We start from the raw sequence: 6298 nt of genomic DNA, 5'->3' as shown, positions 1-6298 counted from the left end.
CTGGAGGTGGGAGTGTAGAGTTTCCAACAGGGTCTGCCCATCTTCAAAGCCAGATTAGGGCAGAGTAGGACCAGATGCATGCCGAGTCCTCTTCCAGTTCTAAAATCAACACTACTGATTCTAATATGATTCACAAAATTAAACTTGATGGACCACATTCGGTTGACACACTCACCCATCAAAGTTCTCCATATTTTCATCAAATGGGCACATTTTTGCTAAAAATAGGCAGGGAGAGCCATGAGGGACCAGATAAGGGTGACTCCTGAGCCGCCTTGCCTAAGGGCTCTATTGACAGGAGCAGACAATTGTCCAGGAACATACGAAGCCCATGAAAGCCCACATAGTACACATGGGACCTGTGAGCCATTCTGTGGGATCTGTTGGCCCCATATACCCCTCTCCCCTCAAATTACCTTTCTACGCAGTAACCTGGTCCCAAGTTTTAATTCCTGGTAATCTCATCCTTCAAGAACCAGCTCAACTGTGCGTTCTTCTAGGATGTCCTTTTGTCTCGCTTTCATCCCTTTACCACCCTGGGAAGACTTCGTCATTCCATTGCTAAGCTTCTCTAGCATGCTCTTATGTTCTGGGCCTGCCCATGGAGCCAGGACACACCCTGCAGAGCAACTTGTAGTTGTTAGGAAGCCCTTGCCCAAGGATTCAGAGCACCTATGAAAGGTCCTCATCTTCTGCCAAATGTGAGGCTCCTCACCAGCGGAAAATCATATAAACAAGCGACTTGCCTCCTTCCTCAATCCCTCACCACGTTTCTTCTGCACGACAAGATAGGACATTGTATTTCATAATGACCCGTCTTCTCTAAATTCAGAAAATGAAAGGGAAATGTTCTTTTGCTAATGATTTGAACCTTAGCTTAATGGATTTTGTGAAGGGCATAGAGCCTTGATGTTGAGCTAAGAGAAGAGGCCAAGCCTCTGAGACTAGGAGATAAAGATGCTGAAGACAAAAACCCAATGGGGGATGGGTAACCATCCTATTCCCCCCCCCCACCTTCTTGGAAGAGTTCTTGCTGCCTGATGAGTTGCTGGGATTTGGGGTGGTAGAGGTGGAAAAATGCTTAGAAACAAAGAAATCTGAGTCAAAGGAGGGAAACAAAGTGAAGAAAAGGGCTGCGGAGCTTTGGACTTTGAATGTATTTGAACAGAGAGCTGACCTGAGGGTTGTAGATACAGATACAGGTAAAGTGGGGTGGGAGAGTCCTGGAGAGGCGAAAAAAGAAGGAAAAATCAATTTAAGAAGCATGGGAAGGGCTTCCCTAGTGGCTCAGTGATTAAGAATCCGCCGGCCAATGCAGGGGCCATGGGTTCGAGCCCTGGTCTGGGAAGATCCCACATGCTGCAGAGCAACTAAACCTGTGCGCCACAGTTACTGAGCTTGCTCTCTAGAGCCTGCGAGCCACAACTACTGAGCCCGGGTGCTGCAACTACTGAAGCCCGTGTGCCTAGAGCCCGTGCTGCACAACAAGAGAAGCCACTGCAATGAGAAGCCTGTGCACAGCAATGAAGAGTAGCCCCCACTTGCCACAACTTGAGAAAACCCACATGCAGCAATGAAGACCCAACGCAGACAAAAAAAAAAAGAAGAAGCATGGGAATAGACTGTGAATCCAATCATCTTTAAAGTTCTTTAAGAGCTGCACATTTAGAATTCAGCCTAGTTGATTTTCGCAGCTGGGATGTGTTTACAAGGGACGCCGAGACTGGACTGGATGGCTTGAGGTCATGGGGTCTATATAAGTCATAGGAGAAAGATGGTTCATGAGTGTGAAGGAGGAGACTGGTGCCCTGGGGCTGAGGGGCAAGGCAGGATGAGAAAGCATGGGTAACAGAGAAGCCAGGGGATGCAGCCAGCAGCTACCCGTCAGTGTTTTGGGTGGAGTGGGGCTGCTATGTGTGGCTTGTTGGCTTTGCTGAGACTGGATATCAGCCAGCCAGGCCGGCTGTCTCACTGGGCTGGGAAGAGCATAATATTTTGTGGGGCATCTGCCTCCAGGGAAGCAAGGACTTTGTCTGATATGATGGGTTTGGATGTGTAAACCTGGCCTCAGGTCACTTTTGGAAGTCAGGGATGGAGAGGACAGGGTTGTCATATGCGACAGTGAAAGATCTAAGCATGGGCAGAAGGATTGTGAGAAGGGAGAAAAACAAAAGAGAAGCCAGTGAGCGCCTTGGCAGGCAGTGGGGTGAATAGTGACAATTCTGTGGCGCTGAAACGGCCAAAGGAGATTTAAAAAACAAAATTGTTCTAACGTTCAATTTAAAATTGTTTGTTTTTCCATGATGCAAACCCATTCTCCGTCTCCCCCGGCTCCCCTCCAAATACTCAATAACGTGTACGATCCACATGCACCCCGATTCTGTGTGAGTTTTTGTTGTGTCAGCACTGCTGCAGTGGAGCACGAGTTCACATTTCACCTCTGGATGAAGATGCAGACGCTGGATGCTAAAGGCACAGAAAGCCACAAGAAGGAAACTGGTCCCCCAAAGTCTTGAATTACTGGCAGAAAGCTTTGCAATTTTTATAGGTTACAAAATAAATGTTCCACTCTTATTAGGATTTCAAGGGTCTGGGAGGTAGCAGCAGACATTTCTAGCTATATGTTAGTGGATACGTCTTTCTTTTTTTCTTTCTTTCCCCTTTCCCTCCCTCCATACCTTCCATCCTCCCTCTCTCCCTCCTTCCCTCTCTCACATCCTCTCTCCTCCCACCCTCTTGCCATGGCCATCTTCCTCACTTTATGCCCATATATAGGAACCTACACGTAAAGCTACGTAGAAAGATTTTACAAAACCCCTTCTCCTGAAGGACAAAGAAAACAAACTTATGGTTATCAAGCAGGAAAAGTGGGGAAGGAGGGATAAACTAGGAGTTTGGGATTGACATATACACACTACTATGTGTAAAATAGATAAACAAAAAGGATCTACTGTATAGCACAGGGAACTCTATTTTGTAATATTTTGTAATAACCTATATGGGATAAGAATCTGAAAAAGAATATATATATATATACACACACATATATATATGTATATATGTAACTGAATCACTTTGCTGTACACCTGAAACTAACACAACATTGTAAATCAACTATACTTCAATAAAAAATAAATTAATTCAATAAAAAACAAACCCCTTCCTGGGAGTTTTGCCCACCAAGAGGATGCAGGGGTATAGGAAAGCAGTAGATGGAGAGCCCTTACTCTATTTATTGCTTTAATGAGACAAATCCTCCTGAATTTTCTGTTAATTTTCGCTAAGAGGCCACTATACAAGATACACTACCATAGAAATTAGCATATATGTGAAATGTACATATAAATTTTATCTTGATTTTGCAAAAAGTTTACTGTTGAGCAGACCATAGCTGGCAAAGCAGTTGAATATTATACCTCAGTTCAGGATTAGTCATATAAATCTTCCAACAAGCCCATCTATCATATCACATGCCAGGAGTTAGTGTCTTTTACTGCTCATATAAATTGTCTTTCTTAATAGCTTCCTTCACATGCAGCTCTGTTAACCCCTGGGTGTCCATGGAGCATGGCTAGTCTTGGAAATGCACCATTATCTTTATGGCTGTGATAGTATCTAATCTGGTCGTATATATTTCAAGTTTCCTCGCTGTGCTTGAGTGATCTGGGTGTCTACCAGAAGCTTCCTGATAAAATACTGCCTTCTCTGCTATAGTAGACTTACAGTTTACTTTTAAAATAACTCACTTGAAATTTAATAGGAGGTTTTAAAGGCCACATCTGATTTAAGCCATATACGTTCTAGCTTTTACCAACACTCTTGGCTCACCAACCTTGGGGTTTTCTGAGTGATTGAGAGGAAACACCTGCTTGCCATTGTGTTGTGCCTTGTTGCTTCATTCACTATATATATCAAAATGATACAAAACAGAAAGCAAATAGGGGTAGCCAACTAACAAACTCAGCGACACATGATAACCTGAGAGCATCTAAACCTGACGGCAAATCTTGAGCTTATAGGTAAAATCTTTTCCCTCTTAGCAGGAGAGGGGAAAGAAAACACAAACCCTTTAAGATATTAGCTTATTATAGTTTGGGGTTTTTAAAAATTGAAAGAAATCACTGGATCAATGATATTTATATTCTAAGCTCTGATGTAAAAGAAAAACAATTGGGGCTTCTGGCTTTTTTTTTTTTTTTTTTTTGGCAAATCTAAACATCCTTTTGGAGGGAAAGGAAAGGAGCTAAAGACATCATTCAGCTTCACCAGTGAAATCCGAGCAAGAAGCCTTCGCCAACATTCTCTCTCTTACGTCTTATAACAATCCTGCACAGAGAGTGTCAGTATTCCCATTGCACAGATGAGGAAACTGAGTCCCAGGAGGCAGAGGTGGAATATATTGTCACTCATCTGCGTCTCTCTGGCTCCCAAGTCCATCGTCTTGCTGCTCTGCCCGCCTCACCCTGTGCTTTCCTGGTACTTAGGCTTCTGTCTTTGTAGACTCCTCTAGACATCGCTTCAAAATTCAGGAAACCCTGTAATAGCTCTCCAAACAGTGCATCTACTTTCCTAAACAGCATCTCACCTTGATTAGGAAGTAAAGAAGTGAAGTAAAACTAGCTCCTTCTTCTTTCCAGAACAGTATTTGTTTTCTGTACGTTGTTGATTTCAGGATGCCTGTCCCTTAAGGCAGCTTGGATGCCGCTCAGGTAATTCTTCCTGCTGCTCCCTTCAGGATTCCACTTTGATTCCTTCCATGGAGGGAAGTCTTGCTTTTAAAGATACAAAGAAAAGCCCTCTATTCTAACATGACCTTGATTTAAAATAAGAGGAACAATTTGCAAGGGTCACGCTAGTGAGACAGACACTCTCCTGCTCCACTGGTGGGTATGTTCCCTGATGAAACTATTTTGTAAGTCATCGCAGAAACCTTTGAATTTGATCATTAATTATTTTTCCAGAAATCTACCTTGAAAATAATAATTTCAAAGGTAGAAAGAACTTTATGCATAGAGATTCACTGTTGTGCTGTTTTTACTGGTGGTGAAAAAATGGGCACCAACTTAACTGTCCAACAACTGGATAATGGTTATGGAAACATAAGGCATCTATTCATGAACATTATGGAACCAATAAAAATGATATTTCTGCAAGTTTCAACTTGAATGGGACAAATCAAATACATGTATTTATATCATTTCTTTTCCAAGTCTAACTAAAGTAACAGTAACGGGATAAAAAGCATAAAACCATGGAGTCCAAGAGGATGAGAGAGGTGACTAAAGCAAATGGGAGATATCAATGCATCTTTAAAAGCTGAAAGCAGACTTGCTGTTGGTAACTGAGTTGTGTGACTGAGAAAGCTGAACCTTAAGTGCCTGCTGGGGTAAAGATAAGGGGAAAACAGATGCATGTTATAGAATCCTGGAAAGGAATTCAGGGCATCAGGTAGCACTGAAGGTAGGGAATGCGAGGAGCTGAGAGCAGGATGTGTAGTTGAAAGTCTTCATGGAAGTGGGAAGAGCCCAGATCTTTTCTCTAAGTAGGAACTGTCCTGCTCCACTGGTAGAAAACTGGAGGTTTACTCTAAGCAGAGGTTAAACCAGATGGACTGTAGACTCTGGGATCTGAGACATAAGATATGAAAAGATAGGAGCACTATAAAAATAGAAAAATGTAGATTGAGTGGGAATCTACATTATTCAACTATGAAATTCTCAGCCTCCAGCTGTGCTAAGAATGTTCGCAGGCAAGTTTATAGCCCCTGATGGGGGATTGGAGTATTCTCTGGGTAGAAACTAGCTAGCCCAAGAAAAAAAATCTGCAGATACAAATAGCTGGGGGGAGAGGTCCCTAATAATGGCCAGGTCCAATTCCTGTCATTCTATGGTGAAATCCATTACTTGGTAAACTTGCCCATACACAGAGATCCTGGGCAGCTTTTTAATGCCTCACTTCCAAATATGAACAGACAACTGAGGATCATCTGACATCTAATAAGAAAAATAGGCACCTAAATAAACAATTAAAAAGAATCCCAGAGGAAAAGGAAACAATGCAGTAAATAGAAGAAAATTTACAACAACACAGCAATTAATACTAACTCCTTAGAAAGGTAAGGCAAGATATTATACCCATGAAAGGATTTTAAAGGAATATTCAGAATTGAAAGAACCCCTGAAAATTAAAAAAAAAATGATACTAGACAGATTAAAAAGTCAATAAAACAGTTGGAATGTAAAGTTGAAGCTATCTCACAGAAAGTAGAACAAAGAGACAAAGAAAGTGTAAAAAGCAG

Source organism: Lagenorhynchus albirostris, chromosome 4, assembly GCF_949774975.1.
Source record: "Lagenorhynchus albirostris chromosome 4, mLagAlb1.1, whole genome shotgun sequence".
Lineage (NCBI taxonomy): Eukaryota > Metazoa > Chordata > Mammalia > Artiodactyla > Delphinidae > Lagenorhynchus > Lagenorhynchus albirostris.
This window is presented reverse-complemented; position numbering follows the sequence as displayed.